Consider the following 18,484-nt stretch of genomic DNA (forward strand, 5'->3'; position numbering starts at 1 on the left):
GGCTTCAATAGAGTGCTACATATTTAAACGTGATGTAGATTTGGCCTCAAATGCCTTGCCTAGTTTGCGTTCCAAAAAAATGTTAACATCCTCAAACCTAAAAATAAGACATCTAAATTACTTTATCTGTGCCCTCAGAGGTCTCTGCCACAACCCAGTTCTATTAGATATTTTTCCATTGACTTCAGTGACAAAAAGACTGGACTTAATACCTACTGCCTCCTACAGGCACAAAATTCAGGATAGTTTTGAAAATTCTTTCTTGTAGTCATGGTGCAGTTTCTATTGAGAGTACTGCTGATAAACATGGCTGTGAGGGAGTGGGGCCTAGGAGCGGCCGTGAACTCCCTAGCACCCCCTACCACCACGTTAGGGTGGACTGGGCACCCTTGAATCCTCGCCCGCCACGACTTTGATGACAAATAAGTTGTATGGGAGGCTGCCTCTGTTCCCCTAGTTAACGGTACCGATGTTCCTGCCCCTACTCCGAAATGGGGCATCTCTATGCGCCCCGCCTTAAGGGCTATGCGTGCCTCCAACCTCCCCTTCAGCACGCCCCAAGCCTCGCAGCTGTTCCGTGGGATGTTGTACAGTCCCTCGCCCCTCTGGTGCCCTCTCTCTCTCTCTCGGGCACCCTGGGCTCCTCCCCCGCCTGGCACCCCCTTGGGCCGGGCTCCTATCCTCCAGCCCACTCCCTGCACCCTGGGCCTGTCTCGCCGGCATCCAGCTATTGCTGGCGCCCCCTGGGCCTGGCTCGCTACCACCGCCCTACTACCGGCGCCCTTGCTGTCGTCCCTCGCCTGCTCTCTCTCTCTCTCTGCCCCGCTCTGGGGCCTTGCCCTCTCTGGGGTCGACACCACGCACCTCGCGCTCTCTCTTGGCCCGCTCTAGGGCCTTGCCCTCCCTGGCTCAAACACTAGTGCCCCTCTGGCACTGGGCGGCCGTTGCCCCCACTGGGCAAATGCCGCCCGTATGGGCTGGGGTCTCTGACCCCTCTCGCCGCGCCTTGCCAGCGCAAACCGCGCCCCTCTGGCACAAACAATAATGCCCCTCTGGCACAAACAATAGTGCCCCTCTGGCACTGTGCCCTAGCTGGGCACCAGGAACCCCCAGGCTGCTGGGGAGCTCCCCTGAGGCCTCCTCGCTCCCCTACAGCCTCACCCAGTCCTCTGGATTAACTGTAACAAATTCAATCCCGATGGCTGCAACCCAAACAATAGAGCCTCCTGCTCATAATAAACTCCAAGCCCGTCTGGGGCTTGTAACCCTACCTCACTTTAGAGTATCGTGGTTCCCCGCCTCATCGCAGCGCATCAGCCCAACACGGCAGCAACCACTGACTCTGGCCGCTCAGCTCAGCCGCAGAGCTCCCGCTCCTGCGGCAGCCGGGGAGAACTGCCAGGCAGGCTCCGGCCTAAGCTGTTTATAAAGGCCCGGCCCTGCCCCCTTCTAGCCACCTGACCCACCTGGTCACCCTGGTAACCGGCACCTGAGCTGCCCGGGTGATTGGCAGCTCTGCCAATCACCCTCACAGTCACAGGGCACTTACGTGACTCCGTTACAATGGCCTTGTCTACCTATTCCTGCTCTATGTGTACCAAATGCAGAAATGAGTCCGTGAATTGGCCTTGAGAGCACCCACCTACCAGACACAGGCTGACAAAATGATTGGGTTTAATTCCTACCATTAAATGGAGACCCAAAACTCAAGTTTTTCAAAATTCTCTTTTATAGTCATCTTGTAGTCACTATTATTCATGGTTTTTTATTAGAACTTTGCTTCCTTGTCTGCCTGCACAACTGGTATCTATCTAAATCAGTTCTTCTTAAAGTATGTATACAACTTTCTGATTAACCTTTCAGTACAATAATTATAACAACAACAGTAACACACATGGTTGTTTTAAATAGCTTGCCCAGTTTCTTATTGTAATCTAGCTAAGTGCCCATGACAAAAGTAAGTCACCTGCTCCAAACACAAGGATTTGTAAAAGAAAAGAAGCATACCTGATCATATTACAAATGTGCAATTAAAGGGCCTGATGTTGATATTTACATGCATTTTGTGTTTAGCACCATCTCACTGCTTCATAATTAGAGCCTACTCCCATGAGGTAGAATGTAATTGCTCATTTTGTAGATGAGGTACTTCTGGATCAAGAAGTGATTAAAATATTTATATTTCACAGCTTGTTCAATTCACTTATATTATCAGATTAATTTACTTTAATTCACTGTGCATCACCACTTACACGGTTTTCTCCAAAAATGGTATTTGAAGTAGAATAACTTATGTCACCTATAGTTTTGCCTAATAATGTCAGTACTGAGGAAAGATAGATGCAGATATGGCTAGTCTTTTCCCTATGAGCAGAATTTTGTGCACCAGAGATAACATAATTGAAGATACTACTAGTGAAAATAATTTTGAGTCTAGGATCACTACAGAATTAAATAAAATAATAATAAAGATTTATTAGTGGCACACTTAGATAATTTTACTAGGCCTAAGCAAAGCTGGCATTTTTTTTTTTTAGTCAAATGAATGGGTTTGTAAATGAAGATTTTATCAATCTTCTTGATCTTCTACTCAACCTTCATAGTCTAAGAAACTAAAAACGAAAAGTTTCTTAGGAGATAACATTGAGTCTGAAACTGGACAAGTTACTGTTTTCTTTTATGTCATCAATTTTTGTGGTCCATCAAGAAAAAGAGAAAAAGAGAAAGCAGAAAAATGCATACTTGCCAGAACAAGTCTACAGTGTCTCTCTGACCAAAACGTGCCTCTTTGGTCCGTGTTAGTAATTTCACCTGACGCAAAAATGAAAGAACATCATGAAAAGAGGACTTCACTCAGCGACAGTCTCTCTGAAAAAAACAGAGACATCTAAAACTACAAATGGAAGTGATTCTAAATAAAGAAAACATTTTAAAATGAAAATGGAAATGAGTATTATTATTTTACATTCTGAGGCTGTGTCCAGATTAGCGCGGCTGTGCAATATGTGGCACCACACAAACATGTCTGTGGCACTACATATTGCACATTTAGATGTTCTCCTCCACACTGCAAGGGCATGCTGCCCCTTGCGTGGGCTGCTCCACCCTTTTTTTCATGGGCTTTTTTGACCCCTGGACATCACATGTACAGGTAGCACACACTGCTCAAAAGCAGAGCCGAGCCACACTGTGGCTGCCAGCCAGGCTCCTTGCAGCAGAATCAGCACTGCTGCTGCCCCAGGAGGACCCCAAGGCCCCAGTCTGATGCAGCCAGCCCAGTGCTGGCTCTAGACTCCCCTACCCCACCCAAGGTAAGCTGCTGCATGCAAAAGTACATGTGACATGGGCATTCCCCAGGGACAAGTAGTGGCAGTGCAAGGCATGCCACCATTACTTGTCTCTGGGGAACCAAACATCCACGTTCATCTTGACATGCACTGATGGTGCAATCAGCTTTAAGTCCTTCTCATTAATAATGGAGAAAAAGGAGGAGGGAAATATTCTGACACAAAATCAAACAGAAGGCTTAGATTCAGTCACTTAAAGTTTACACTTGATACTGTTTACCTCTGCAGATTTTTTGAAGTAATTTATTCTGCTTTCATCCTTATTAATATTATCTTCTTTTTTGATCTGAAAAAAAGATCAAGAACATACAATTCGCAATAGGTAATCAGGGTGTCAGTCTATAAAAGATACCTATCAGATATTTTCCTTTTCAGAAGAATTGAAAAATAAACACTTTGTAACATTTTTAGATGAACATGTAATGTTGTTTATAAGAAAATAAGTTATTTTCTTAGCATGTACAGCTAAAAACAGGAACTTATTCAAAGTTTGAGACTTACCCCCTTGCTCCTGAAGTGAGAATTCTATCCCTGAATACACTATCCAGAAATATGATGTGTACAGTCCTTTACCAGGTGTTCACATTGTTTTGTTTGATATTCAAGATTTTAAATAATTCTGTCATAAATGTGAGTGAGGATGGATTACTGTTGATTATGGTTCAAGATACAGGGTCAGTTTTTTAATTCACATACCATGTGACATGCTGTTAAATGGGGCTCATTGATAAAGAATATTTTGTTTTCAAAAAGGTGAAAAGTTTAAATATTTGTACATTATTTTTGCTCGAACTCATATAAAATCAGTCATTTCCTCAGTTTTATAGTTCAATATGGCCTTGTATAAAGACCAATGTAACTGTACAGTTCAAGCATTGTTATGTGCTTGTTTGAAATCTATTAACAAGTAGGAATTATACCATGAAACATCTGCCCTGCCCCTGAGGCTGGAGGTCACTCTTGTATTACAGATTTCCAGTCAGACACTATGGAAACTCTAAATTTTCCTGGAGGCACCAGGCAGTGGCAGATCCAGAATGGCAAAAGAGGGACGCAGTAATAGTGAAGAGTTCACTGCACATGAATCTGGCAGCCAAGACTGGAGCTATCACCAGTGAACTGGCAGCAAATGGTGGGTATGGACTGCAACCCCCTAAATCTGTCCCTGGCTCCAGAAAAGACACAGATCATACAGACATTAAGTTTGTCCTGGGAAAGTCATTGATGTTCAGATATTCCAGCTTTTTCTCCCAGAATAAAAATGGCTGACCCAGGAGAAAAATAAGCTGGGAACAACCAAGGTTAAATAACTCCCAGGAGAGTTTCTTTTGGAACAGCAAATATCTGTACATACAGTGATAGTGGCTTACATGACATCTGTCTTAGCCATACCCCACTACTGCTCATTTTGGGCCCTGTTTTGGCAGAGATGCAGTGACATTCCTTCCCTTGAGACCTCCCTCCTTCAAGAACCTATGTCTATGCCAACAGAAACAAGTATGGGTCCTGGGACTAATTTTACATCTCATCTTTTTCCAGAGTACAATTAGCTCAAATAACATTTACACTTTAAATGTGTGCTGACAATGATTATTTTTTCCCCAATTTATTTATTAGTGAAGAGTATGAAGTTTGGACGTAAACATTTCCCAAAGTGGCAGGCACTTGAAAGCTGGATGCGAAATGATCTTTAATACTTGGAAGAAGACAATTGTCTGTTTCTCTCAGAGGCACTAGTGTAGAGACCTTCTTTGATGCTGGCCTTAAAAAACAAAAATCTCAGAAAAAATTTGAACTTCAAAGGAAAAACCACACAAACACACACACAAATTCTTACAGTAAGTTAAAAAATGATAAAGGTTCCAACTTGTAATGAGATGCTAGTGAAAATAGCTCTGGAGATTTCTCCAGGGGCCTCTACTTGCCAAAGACAGACATAATATTTTCTCATTATTAGCTCTTCAGCAGAAAGAAAACAGGGTAGCATATTCTTTGCAGTCACAAGGAGGAAGGGGTATTTTAACCCAGTTATTTAGAGCACTAAAATGAAGGAAAGATGGCTGAGCAACATACAGTGATGCATAATTATCTGGGTAAAAAAGACAGACTATGATTTTTTTTTGTTGATTTTGCATCTGGAAAAGCTCTCTTGAGAAATCTTTTTTAGGAAGGTGGGGAAATAACTAGAGTAACTTTGTTCTCAAGCAGAACCTAAACATTGCTACAGTAAGCCTGCCAATGTGCTAAAAGAAACATATTTTCACACCCATCCAAACACAAGAAACAGGTGAGGTATCTTGTTGTTTTAGTCATATTGCTGTGTGGCAAGCAAATCATTTTCAGATTAACACCCATCTTTGGCAAAGTGAATTGTTTTAAAGTCATGCTTCCAAGCACAGAAGACAGCTGCCATTACAAGTATACTTTTTGTAAGCATGGTATCCCTCAGAAATACATTTTGTACTCCCACAAACATTTATGGGCTTTTTTATCCCATTTTCTTTTTAAAATGCATTAAAGTTTATTACTGCCAAGTGAAATCTTTCAAAAGTGCTTGAGTTGAAATCACAGTCTCACTGGGTTTTTATGAGACTTACATTTCTATCCATTTTATTGTGGAAATTCCTAAGGGTCTCTTCTTCATCCAGATCTAGGTCCTGTTGTTCTGCATATTATACAGGTATCTTGTAAGTGACCATTACTCTGCAAAGCATAAGTGAAGGGAGAAAAAATTATTTTGAGGGGCTGAGCATGTGCACGCTTGACTGCATACAACCTACCCAGCAGGTAAATCTGTGGGGGAAGGAGTGGGGGGAAGGGAAAGGGCTGAGGGCGGGGGCAGATCAAGGACCCCATGGTGAGGGAGGGAGCAGGGCACAGGCAGGAGCTCTCCCCCCATGCCCCTGGATGAACCACCGGGCTCTGACTGTCGCATGACCCAGCCCAGCTGGGGCCCCATTCACGGTGAATGGGCCTCAGCTCTACTGGGTCATGGGACAATCCCCATACTGCAGGAGGGAGTGGGGCAGGGGCAGGGATTAATGATTCACCCATGCTGCACTCCCTCCTGCACTGTGGGGGTCTCAATCTGCACCCCCTAGCCCAGTCACAAAGTAAATTAAAACGTATCTGCCATGCTGGGCAGCCACATACCAGGGCTACGATCCTGGCCGCACAAGCTATCTGAGTTTGCATGCCCCTCCCTGCTACTGCAGCAGCCTGTGGCCGGGCTACCCTGCAGCTATATCTGTTCCCCTTTGTTTGTGGGGGGCTAATAGCCTATGGCTGCACAGGGTTAGGTAATAGGAACACTGGATTGAGATGCAACAACTCTTGAGTTCTACTTCCAGCTCAGGTGTTTACCAATAAGCTTTCTCTGGCATTTATTAAATAAGTTATCCTCATCTGTAAAATGAAGATAATAATGTTAATTTATTGGAAGTAAGTGAGAATATGAGTTACATTTGGTATTGGTTTCCCATTGAAGCTAATGGCTAAATTCTTGATGACTTTACGGAAAACAGAATGAGCCTCTTTCAAATATCATAGAAATGTGGGACTGGAAGAAACCTCAAGAGATAATCTAATCCATTCCCCAGCTTTGCAAAAGGATCAAGTCTGACAGATGTTTATCTAATCTGTTCTCAAAAATCTCCATTGATCCCAAGGTAGCTTGTTACATTTAGATTTTTTTCCCTTTAACATTCAAGCTAAATCTTCTTTGCTACAAATTAAGCCAGTTAGTACTTGTCCTAACTTCAGTGAAAATGAAAAGCAATGAATCATCATCCTCTTTTAACATCCTTTTACATATATGCAAAATTAATATAGTGTCCATCTCTCTAGCCCAATTCCTCCTGCCCTGTCTTCTCTTTTCTAATTTTTACTCAGGTTGAAGAAGCCTTTCTGAGCCTGTCATTTTTTTCTCTCTCTCTTCTATATTCTCTTCATCTTGTCAACATCTTTTGGAGATTCTGGTGCCTTAAACTAGACATAATATTCTAGATGTAACTTCATTGGTGCCAGGTAGAATACACTAATTACTTTCCATATCTTACATAGATCAAACCTGTTAATTGACTTCAGAATTTCATTTTGTTGACTCAAATTTAAATTAAGTGCAGACATTTGGGGACATTACAGGGAGGTTAGATCAGGTTTAAAATGGCCACCTCATCTAAGGTAAATCAGGATAGGAGGCTTGGGAGGAAGAGGGAGCAAGCAGGCTGAGGGTGACTAGGGATCTGTGGAGGGATGGGTGGGCAGACACAACCCATGGGACAGGGCAGGCATAGTTCATGGGTTATGGGGGGCAAGCACAATCCACAGATGGTGCTCGGAGAGGGAGAGCAGACTCAATCTGCAGGATCTATGGTGGGACAGGCAGGGTTCGCATGGAGTGCGGGGGGCTGCTGGAGTCTAGGAGGGTCTGGCAGGATCAGGGGGACTTGCAAGGTCCACAGAGGTGGGGGTTGGGCTGGCCTGGCTGGTTCACCAAGGGGGGAGATGAGCTAGGAGGCTAAAAACAGTTTAGTGCTTGGTGGGGGGCTGTAAAAAGTACAGTCCTGGAGCTAGGCCCAGCAGCTGGGGCTCTGCAGACTCCATGCTCTGGTCTAACTTAGATTGAGTAAGTCTGATACTACATCAATCCAGGTTTATCTTAGACTGGGTTCCGCAATTTTTAGACCAGTATGTGTGTGTGAAACTTATGTACTTTTATGGATTTAGATTGATTTCTAATCACTAAGATCGAGTCTGAATGTAAGGTCTGTACCTGGGCCAAATTAAGTTAGATCGGGTTGCCATTTTGAACCCAATCTAATCTCCACCTAATAACCTCAAATGTCTGCACTTAGCCTCAGTTTACAAACAGCTACAGCTGCCTAGCTAGTTTTTTCTATATTTTGTACTTGTAAATTTAGTTCCTCTTTCTTCAGTGTAGCACTTTGTACTTGTCTTTATTGAATTTCATGTTATTGATTTCAGTCCAATGCTCCAATTTATCAAACTCATTTTGAATTTCAACCTTGCCCTCCAGAGTTCCTGCATCTCCTCCCAGCTTGGTGTCATCTGCAGTTTTATGAGAATACTCCCTATCTCATCATCCAAGGCACTAATGAAAATATTTGAATACTCCTGAACTCACAACAAACCCAGGCAAGATCTCACTTCTCAGTCTGACAGCAAACTACTGATTACTCTTTGAAGTTAGATTATTCAACAAGTTATGTACCCACCTTAAATATTAAAATCTAAAAATAATTCCCTTAATTGCTTTTGAAAATATGAGATGGTACAGTGTCATAATCCTTACTAAATCTGAGTTATCACATCTACTGATTTTGTAAGACCAGTTAATTTAGCAAAATTGAATTGATTTGACAGAATTTGTTCTTGACAAATTCAGGTTGGCTGGGTTTGTGGGGGGTGGTTTCTTTCTTTGTTTTTTACATGATTAGCCTGTGGGTGTACATAAATCATTTGCCTAATAATTGGTTCTAGTATATTTTCTTAATACTGAAATTAGGCATCCTGGTCTACAACTCCCTGGGTCCTGTTGTGTGTTCCTTTATTTTTCCCTCTCCAGTTTCTGAGACTTAACTAACATTCCATGAGTTTTTAAGGAATATCACTAATGGTGTGGAGGTTGCTTTATACAACAATGATGATAGGGGGTTCAGCATTGGTAGGAACTGAAGGATATTAGCACATTGTATAATGATGTACTATTTGGTTACCATACAAATCATCTGGTAACATAAGTGATTCATGGGACTTATGTTGGTCCTTTGTGCAGGGCTGACTTTGAAATTCCACAGGCACATTCTTACCTTGGGACTTGAGCTGTGTCCCAATTGTCAGGATGTTTATTTTCATAATGCTGCTAATATGTTATATCACAACAAAGGAGCAGTCAAAGGTAGCTATAAAGTATCTACCTAAAACACTGGCTTGTGGTTCTTAATCTGAAAAGCTCAGCATTGATTATTTGGGTAATTCAGGCTGAATTAGGATGAAAATTTCTCTTCAAAGTATTTCCTGTGAAAAAAAAACCTTAGAACTGATTTTTTTAAGCCTCTTTGTATTTCCATAAGATGAACACAAATCCAAAATTAAAGGCTGCAGGGTGAAAGAAGGGAAGTTGTTTAGTGGCATTTTAAGACAGCAAAGAGTATATAGGCAGGTAAAAATTGGTACTTCTGAGGACAAAGTTAATGTCTTTTTAACTGTAACCACTTATGCCTTATTAACTGCACTCATTTGAGATGTTTTTGTACTTTAGAGCTAAGTACAGGAGTTCAAGAAGCCTGAAACGGAAGAACTCAAACTTTTGAGCTTTTCTCTAAGCATCCAAGGTTAGGTTGGGAACAAACAGAACACGCATTAGCCCTTTGGTAGGGTGAGGATCAGAGCTAGCCTGTACAGACCAAGCCTAGCAGGTAGCAGGTGCTCTTGTATGCCTCTGGGCTCCCCAGGCTGCTGAAGACTCCTGAATGTAGTCAAACAGCCAAGGCCAAGCTACTCATGATTAGCTACTGCACGCAGGCCACCATGCCCACAACGCCCTGTCATCCTGACTTGCACATACCTTTGTTTCTCAGCCTGCATGCTCAAGCAAACAGGGGAACTCAGGAGCTGTGGCAGATCCTGCTGGTCCCCCTGTGTGAGTCTGGATGGAAGCTGTGGGACCTCAGGGCCAGCTACCCGTACCTGATGTGGCAGCAGCTTGCCATTGCATAAACCCTCATAGTCACAAGCCACTAGTAGGCTGTCCTGCACATGACCACCCTGCACCCACGAAGTGTGGCTGTGTGCCTCAGATACTAGGGTTGTGTATGTGTGTGCCTGCATTTGTGTACAGTGGGTGCACACATGCACACACACACACAGAACACAGACATCTAGGACATGACTGGGCCACCAACTTTTAAGCAACGGATGAGGATGATGCCCTCATTCTGTTCAACTCTGCATTCTCCTGGCTGCTGGAGAGTGGGTCCCAGATTTCATCAGCAGTGGTGTCATTGCCCCCCAAATTCTCATCAGAGGCCCAGCCTGCCCCCTCCTGCCCTAGATTATGAAGCCCTATGGAGGGCAGCTGGACTTATGGAAGGAGCACTTCAACTGGAGACTGAGTACATGTGGTGCAGGGATGGGAGGAGAGGCAGAGCTCCCACCAATGTTGATGGCCCTGGACCTACATAGCATCAGGCTTTCTGGATCTGCAAAGCCCTGGCTGACTGCTTCCTCACTTACATGTGCCAGGAGCCCTACCTGGATGAGTAGGAATGGAGGACTTCAAGTGCCCCTACCCTGGCACTGGGCTATGGGTCTGCAGCCCCGGGCTCCTGTGGCCCATGTCCTGGGTATCGCTGACCACAACCCAGGCTGGCTGGGCACCATTACCCTTGTCCTCTCCCTCTGTAACCCCCACTGGGGGTACACACCAGGGTGCAGGGTAATGCAGCCTGAAGAAGAGATTTGCCTCATTTTAATCAAATGTTGAAGCAGTCAAAATTTAGTTTATTAAAGAAAAGCTAGGGAACATTGTCTACTTCAGAACTCAATGCCCACTCAACGCACAGTGTGGAGTATACACCCTCAGCCATCACCTAGCCCCTGCCACATAGGAATAATCCTGGTCATGTTGCCCCAGAGAAAAAAATCCCCAGAGTAGCATTCACCATGCCATGGGCATCAGCCTTTCCCAGTACTCTGGCCCCAAAGGGAGTCAGCACTGATGCCACTGAAGGTTGTTGTAGCTGAACCCCATGCCATTTTTGACACTGTGCATAAACTGCTTATCCTGGCAATGAAACTCTCTCTGTTCTGTAATGGCATGGGTGGCCTCCCTCAGACAGTGGGCTGCCATCTGGATAGCCCATTCTTGGACCTTCACAGCATGTTCCTGGACCTAGGCAGCTCATTCGGGTACTTTGGCAGCACGGGTGTAAGCAATCATCAGCCTATCCATTCCCACCCTCACATTGAGTCACATTTGTTCCTTATTTTGCCTGCGCCATCTATGCACATTTCTCATGTCAGCCACAGGTGTCTGGGCAACCATCTTGGATCCAGCTTCTTGGCCTCCATAACTGGGCCTCTTGCATACAAATGGGGAGTCTGCAGACAAGGGAGACACTGAGGGAGCCATGGTGAGTCCTCTATTTAGACCCTTTCCCCAACCTGAGGCGAGAAGCCATACAGCTTCTCACAACTTGGCATTGACCACACTGTGAAATACCTGGGTTCCATCTCCCAGTGGGGAGAGCCAAGATGCTAAATAAGGGTCTGTGTTTTCACTGGGATTTTTGGTGAAAATCCTTTTCAGGTCACTCCAAAACCACACATTTGGGCTCTGTCTCCCACCTGGGAAACAATTGACCACTGGCTGCCATATCCTTCAGGGACATGTAGCCTTTCTGTGAGAGGTCTGTGCATTGGTGTGGAACCATGTAACCCAAACTAGCCCCCAAACAGACACCAAATGGGACCAAAAGATTTTTTTGAGTCTCACAGCCAAGGTGTAACCCACAGTCACAACTGGGGATATTTGCTGGCATGCCTCTTTGGCAGAGCACCTACATATGAGCACTACTGCAGTTATGGCACAGTAGAAACAGTAAAAAGTCCCCCTAGCAAAGCACCCCAACTCCCTCCCTTCCTCTTTTCCTGATGAAGCTCATCTCTCTGGGCTTGGATGAGTTTAATCAGGGGAATATTGGGAGCCTGGACCCGGCTGGTCAGGGATGTGGGGCTGAAATGACACTCCTGAAAGGATAAATCAGGGTGGGGGGAGGGTGGCAGCATAAGTACCCCACTTGTCCAGCCTTGTGTCACCCCTGCAATTTTGGGAACTTGCTGTTGCTGTCACTCTCACAGGTGCTGATACATCTCTAAGGAAAGGATAGAGGAAAGGGAATGTTGTAGGAGATCTGCTGGCATGCCACAGTGTGGTCCTTGCTCCTTCCAGGGATAGTCCAATTCCCTGCCCAAACCAGGGTTCCAGGACCCTGGTAAAGAAGCAGAGCAGTAGCGTGGGAGCCTGGCTGTCTGTGTTCCATCTCCCAGTTGTAGGACCTCAGATGCCTTGGTTTTATTTCCTAGATGTGGGTGCCTGGATGCCTGGGTTCCATCACCCAAGTGGGAGAGCCTGAATTCTTGGGTTTCCAGGCATCCTGGCACCCACAGCAGGGAGGGAGGGAGTTGGGGGCATTTTGGGGGACCTTTTTCCCATTCCCATTGTGCCATACCTGCAATAGTGCTCATATGTAAGTGCTCTGCCAAAGAGGCATGCCAGCAAAAAAACCCAGTTGTGACTCTTGGTTACACTTTGGCTATGGGATTCAAAGAAACTCTCAGTCCCATTTGGTGTCTATGTGGGGGCTAGTTTGGATTCCACACCAATGCACAGACCTCACTCAGGAAGGCAACATGTCCTTGAGGGATATGGCAGCCAGTTGTCAATTAACCAGATTTATGTTCCCATTCAATGTAACACAGACTGATAAGCCCACAACAACACTGACCCTGACATCTCAACTTCATTCCAGGACAGTGGAATAGAGGTTGGGGGGGTAGGGGGAGTGTTGAAAGGCATGGAGCTAGTGGGAGCATCAATAAATCAGTATCATCACACTTCCAACTGGACAATCATTGAGCCAAGAGCACAGTGAATATCAAAGTAGGCACATCCTTCCCCGTGAGCCTACCCCAAGCTACCAATGAGTCATATTAGACTGTTCCCTGACCTATAAATATCACATTCAAAAAGTTAGCAGTAAAGTACAAGTAGCTGTCTTAAGATGTTTAGCCAGCACGACATGGAGTACCAACTTCAAAGTGCTCAGAATCATCGCACTTGTAGTGGTATATGCCTCAACAAAATATTGTGCTTCTATATAGTCCAGGAGTTGTCACACTAAAAAGCTCAACACTGTACTTAACAGTTCACAGAGACTCATAACAGGATGCACAACTTGTACACACACATATCTACTCCTTATACTCTTGGGCATTTGACGAAGTGACATTGGAAGACAGACCCTAACTGCTTCCCTGCTGCCAGGTTTCTTGGCCCATGGAGAGCCTGGCAGGCTGCATCATGTGGCCCTGTTGTGGAAACAAAATGATTGGTCAGACTAACCTGGTCTGAAATCTATACACCAACACCAAACAAGTCCTCCCTTGGGCACGACCTTGACAGAGAAGCATGGGTTTATTTGAACAGACTGAGATCTGGATATGGGCACTTCAAAACAACACTGTACAAAATGAATGTCTTGGACAGCCTCCTGTGTGAATATGGTGTCCAACAAAGGGCACAGGACCTAATCAAAAGCTGCCCAGATGGAACAGATGGAATCTGCACACTGAGCAATAATATCAGAGAGTCATAGATTTTGAAGTTGGTATCTGGCGCCATACAAAAGAAGAAGTGGGACCCTGGAGCATTTGGACAAAAAAAACCCTTGCAGCATGCCAGGTGTTTGTGGGCTAGAAACCTGCCAGCAGTGCCCAAGCCACAGAGACCATGGAGTCACCTCCACTCAGGTCCAGGCCTAATCTTCTGGCCCAGCAGAAGTGAGCCACCCATACCAGGACCTGCTGGGGCAGGAGGAGCTATGCTAGGTGATGGCTAACATTTCCAATTTTTTTAGAATGTCAGTGTTTATTCAGTGCTTATTATTCAATATATTCAAAATAAGTGTGGCTAACTAGTTTACTAGAAAACAAAATCAGGCTTTTGTGGCTTAGTAGGGGAGCAGCTCTGTAACAAGGCAGTTTTCACACATTCCAGAGATAGAGATTTTTTCTTTTGGAAGTAGAGAGTGTCTAATAAACCTTGAGGAGAGAAATGGCCCCATCTCTCATGTATTCAAAAGATAAGAGTGCAGCTACAGGATTTAACCTGTCCTGGTACTTACAAGTCTCAATTAGGGATGGAAAGATTCCAACTATATGATCACATCCAACCAGATGCCTGGTATATGAAGTGCATGTGGATAGTACTCCCATTGGCTGGACACACTACGTCAGACTGGACCACCAATAAATAAGCACTAGCACACAATGAATGGACTAAAGGTATAACACAAGAGAGGAACAAAGACAGTGTGTTCATCACTCAGAAACTTCCTCCAGGCAAGACCACCACAAACTGAAGCAAGAGGCCTGCAGAAGGTGTGTATTCTTCTGTGTATCAATAAATGTCTCCAAGTTATCAACAGGATATGTTGTGATTAGTCATTTTAGGGATATTGCATTCTGCCCACAATAGAGTATCAGCTGCTGATTCTTAAAATCAGGCCAACACTAGGGGCTGACTGGCAGGGTGCCTAGCCCCATGGGTTGCCTGAGAGGGTGCGCCATGCCAGGGCCTGGCTCCCATGGTGCTGTGCCTGCACATGGTGGGTTCTCCCAGTCTCAGTGTAGATCTGTGGGGTGCTTCATGCTGGGGTAGGGGGAAAGGCCCAGGGATGTGGGTACCCCTGTGCCAGGACTGGTGCTGAGAGACAGAACCCTCTTCCCACCCCTCCTGCCAAGTCAGACTGTGGCTCATAGGTGGCTGGTGGGAACAAGGGATTTGAGGGTTAAAAACCGGGACTTCACTGCCTTGAGTCCATGAGAGCCCAGGGGCAGGGCCATCCTGGTGCTCAGGCAGAGAAGAGCTCTAGCCTAGGCTAAAGGTGCAGGGTGCCACAATGCTCCATGGGATGTCTGCAGAATGTGGCCTACCTTGACTCAAGATAGGATCTAGCACAGGTATTCATTACACCACCCTAACATACAGCACTGTAGTCTGATACCACATTTGTCCAGAGTTACCTTAGGGCAGGCTCCACTGTTTTTTACATGCTGTATGTGCCATGACCATCTATTTGGTTATGGCTGTAGAGTGCTTTGTGAATGCTTGCTGTGCAATAGGTATAACTTCTGTACCTGGCCTACATGACTACAAAAGCTGAAACAGCTTGGAAAATGTATTTTCAGAAAATCGAACCTAGCTATGCTGCCTAATTCCCATTTAAATCAATGGGAATAAATACGTAAATTCCTTTGTACATCAGGACCTTACAGGCTTTGTGACATAAGAGTATGACTAATTAACACCATGATGGCAATTGTCTTTATGTGGATTTTTGCTCCGTAATACAGGAAAAAGACTCAGAAGGACTTCCAAATTCATGGTCTGAGAAAACAAATACATGGAAGCACACATATGATATTAATTAGCCTTGCCCTGAAACACTGTTGCATGCTTAGTTAAAAGATATAATTGTTCTACTGCTCAATTGAAGTAAGTGTTTTACTGAAGCCTGAAAAATGCCTGGAGTATTTTTTTAAGGCATGTAAAACAATCTTTTGTTTCTCAAATGCAGCTGTAAGCAAGGTGCAATTATAAGGCAAAATGAGAAAATAGGTTTGGGCTGAATGAAGAAATTGGCATCTCCTCATATAAAAGTCTTTCCCTCTTACCATTCTCAGAGAAAACAATTAGAGGTTTTCATTTTCCAAAAATTTACTGCCTCATTTGTAGCTTCTCTCTTTTCTAAAAAAATACAACATAACACCTGGACACAGCCCACACAAACATTTCCACAGCATTGAGATTATGGAATCTGCCTATCATTTTCTAAAATTGATAGAATAAGCCAAAATATATTTTGAAAAATATTTTCAGGACAGTGCAAAACAATTCAATAATATCTGCAAAGCAAGATGTTACCAAATGTTAAAAAAAAGCAACACCATATGGAAATACCGTGTCATAAATTCTTGGTAATTTTCTAGGCTGATTTTTATAGCTACCAAATACCATACATAGAGTACTTTTCCCCCCTCTACTTTTTTCAATTGTATTTTATCATAAAATACTTTGTGGAGCTCTAAGATGGATAGATTGCAGTGGGTTCTGTTGGTAGGTGAACTTACTCTGTTTGCCTTCTATCCTTTTGTGTGCCCTGTGCACAGGAGAAAATACTAACAAATTATATCTGAAAATGTGTAAAGTTCACACAAATAAAAGGTATGTGTTGCTCTTCTTAGCAAAACACTGCAAACTCCCAGGGCAAAAGGAGAGGCACGGCTTTTGATACCAACATAGGAGGAGTTGAAAACACTAGTGAGGACAGAGAAATATTGCAATGGGCCTGGAAAGGAAATAATCAAATGAGATTGATCCTAGGAGAAAAAAAAAGACAGCTGATATATGTGGGAAAGAATATTCTGAAAGCAGCCATTCAAAGGCAGAAAGAAAGCTACAACTTCATTTTAGCTTTCAGCCAATGATCTACTTTGGGAGTTGTGAAAAATTGCACTAACCTAGAGAGAGCTTCAGAAGAAAAAATAAGTCTATTCTATACAATTCAATGCCATGTAGGGAACAGACAGAAGTTACATTTGTTGCATAATCAGCCCCCTGAAAGCACTCTACATGACACACATCCACAGTTACACATTCAGATGCCAAATTAACTCATATCAGATAACAAAGGCACTCCCCGTGGGAGCATCTTAGAAAATTTCTGTTCCTGAGGATTAATTTGTGGTGCAATCAGGGCTGGCCTAATGGGACCCATCCCTGCCCCCAGGGCTGCCTGCAGGAAGAGAAGGTGGAGAGGGAAGAAGGAATGCGCTGCAGGCTGGGGTTTGCTTGACCTAAGATGGAGAGGGGGAGATTAGATTGGAAACCCCACACATCATGGGCACCCTCAATCCTCCTCTCTCCCCCGCACCAGCTCAGGCTGGACAAACCCCAGCCCACAACTCACTCCCCCTCCCCTCTCCCATCTCCTTTCCCACAGAGCTGGGCAGGGCTGGGGAAGAAAGGCAGCTCCTCCACTACAGGCAGGCTCCTTGGGCTCCTGCAGGCTGGCTCAATCCCACCCCCAACCCAGCAGGTGAATATTTCTTGGGTCGGGGGAGGAGTCTTCTAACTCATGGCACTTTATGTAAGTGCTGTGATTTAGAGAGGGGGTCTGCACATCTGTCAGTGCCTGTAGAGATATCAAACTACCTCTGAACAAGGTAGATTGTTAAATAGTATAGTGACAAGACCATTAGCATGACATTCTGCTTGAGAATCCTGTGTTTCATTTTTAAAAAGATACTCTGCTTCTGGTACCTGATGTAGCTTTTTGCAGCTACCACACCACTGCATTTTTTAGCAAAGTCATCTGTGAGTCTTTCTGTTTTAAGACATGCTCACAATGAGTATGGCATTGCACTACCTGTTCCAGTTGCACACCATCCTCTGCTCAGTGCATTCATCTGACAAGTGCTGTTGGCTGAAGTGCAAGAGAACTGTGGCATTTCCCTGAGATTCCTGAGTTGCCTTTTGTTCCTAGGGAAGTTAGGAGGATATAGTACCAGCTTCTTGTGCCCACACTGCTCCTTCCAACATACCCACACTGTCCAGGCATAATCTTATCCTTTAAGATCAATAAACCTAAATATTTTAGGAATAATACTGAAATAAAGTATAAGTACATAATGCTTTAGAAAACCCATGCATATTTGGGTTAAACATTTAGAGATCCTATATTTTGGAGGTTTGAACTGAGACACTCAGAAGTTCTGTATAGAGAAGGCTTGGAAATTACTACAGACACTGGGTACATCTACACAAGACGCTTACTGTGCATTAGACATGGGCAGTGGGGTTCCGCAGGGCTCGGTCCTCGGGCCCGCACTGTTCAACATCTTCATCAGTGATTTGGGTGAGGGGGTAAAAAGCACCCTGTTCAAATTTGCTGATGACACTAAGAATTGGGGGGATGTGGGCACACTGGAAGGATGCAACAGGCTACAATCACACCTAGACAGGTTACAAGGGTGGGCGGACAAGAATAGGATGGGATCTGGGGGTCATCATTAACTCCAAGATGAACATGGGCCGGCAGTGTGAGGAGGCAGTTAGGAAGGCCAACCGTACCTTGTCATGCATCCACAGATGCATCTCGAGCAGGTCCAAAGAGGTGATCCTCCCCCTCTATGTGGCACTGGTCAGGCCGCAGTTGGAGTACTGCGTCCAGTTCTGGGCACCGCACTTCAAGAGGGATGTCGACAGCATGGAGAGGGTCCAGAGAAGGGCCACTCATATGATCAGGGGCAGCAGGGCAGGCCCTATGAGG

The 18,484-nt window shown here is 44.6% G+C and overlaps 1 long non-coding RNA gene across 2 annotated transcripts in view; it reads right to left on the reverse strand.

Annotated features, from left to right (window-relative positions):
• Positions 1–2,742: 2,742 nt before the first annotated feature.
• Positions 2,743–18,484, reverse strand: part of LOC149869034 (uncharacterized) — a 44,115-nt gene continuing 28,373 nt past the window's right edge. For both annotated transcript variants that reach the window (XR_016441061.1, XR_016441060.1), the window contains 3 exons: positions 5,945–6,050; positions 3,568–3,633; positions 2,743–2,811 (listed from right to left, as the gene is read on the reverse strand). This is a non-coding gene — a long non-coding RNA (uncharacterized LOC149869034). The remainder of the gene's footprint in view (positions 2,812–3,567; positions 3,634–5,944; positions 6,051–18,484) is intronic.

This window comes from Crocodylus siamensis, chromosome 3 (assembly GCF_052110815.1).
Source record: "Crocodylus siamensis isolate JL-2025a chromosome 3, ASM5211081v1, whole genome shotgun sequence".
NCBI classification, from domain to species: Eukaryota; Metazoa; Chordata; order Crocodylia; family Crocodylidae; genus Crocodylus; species Crocodylus siamensis.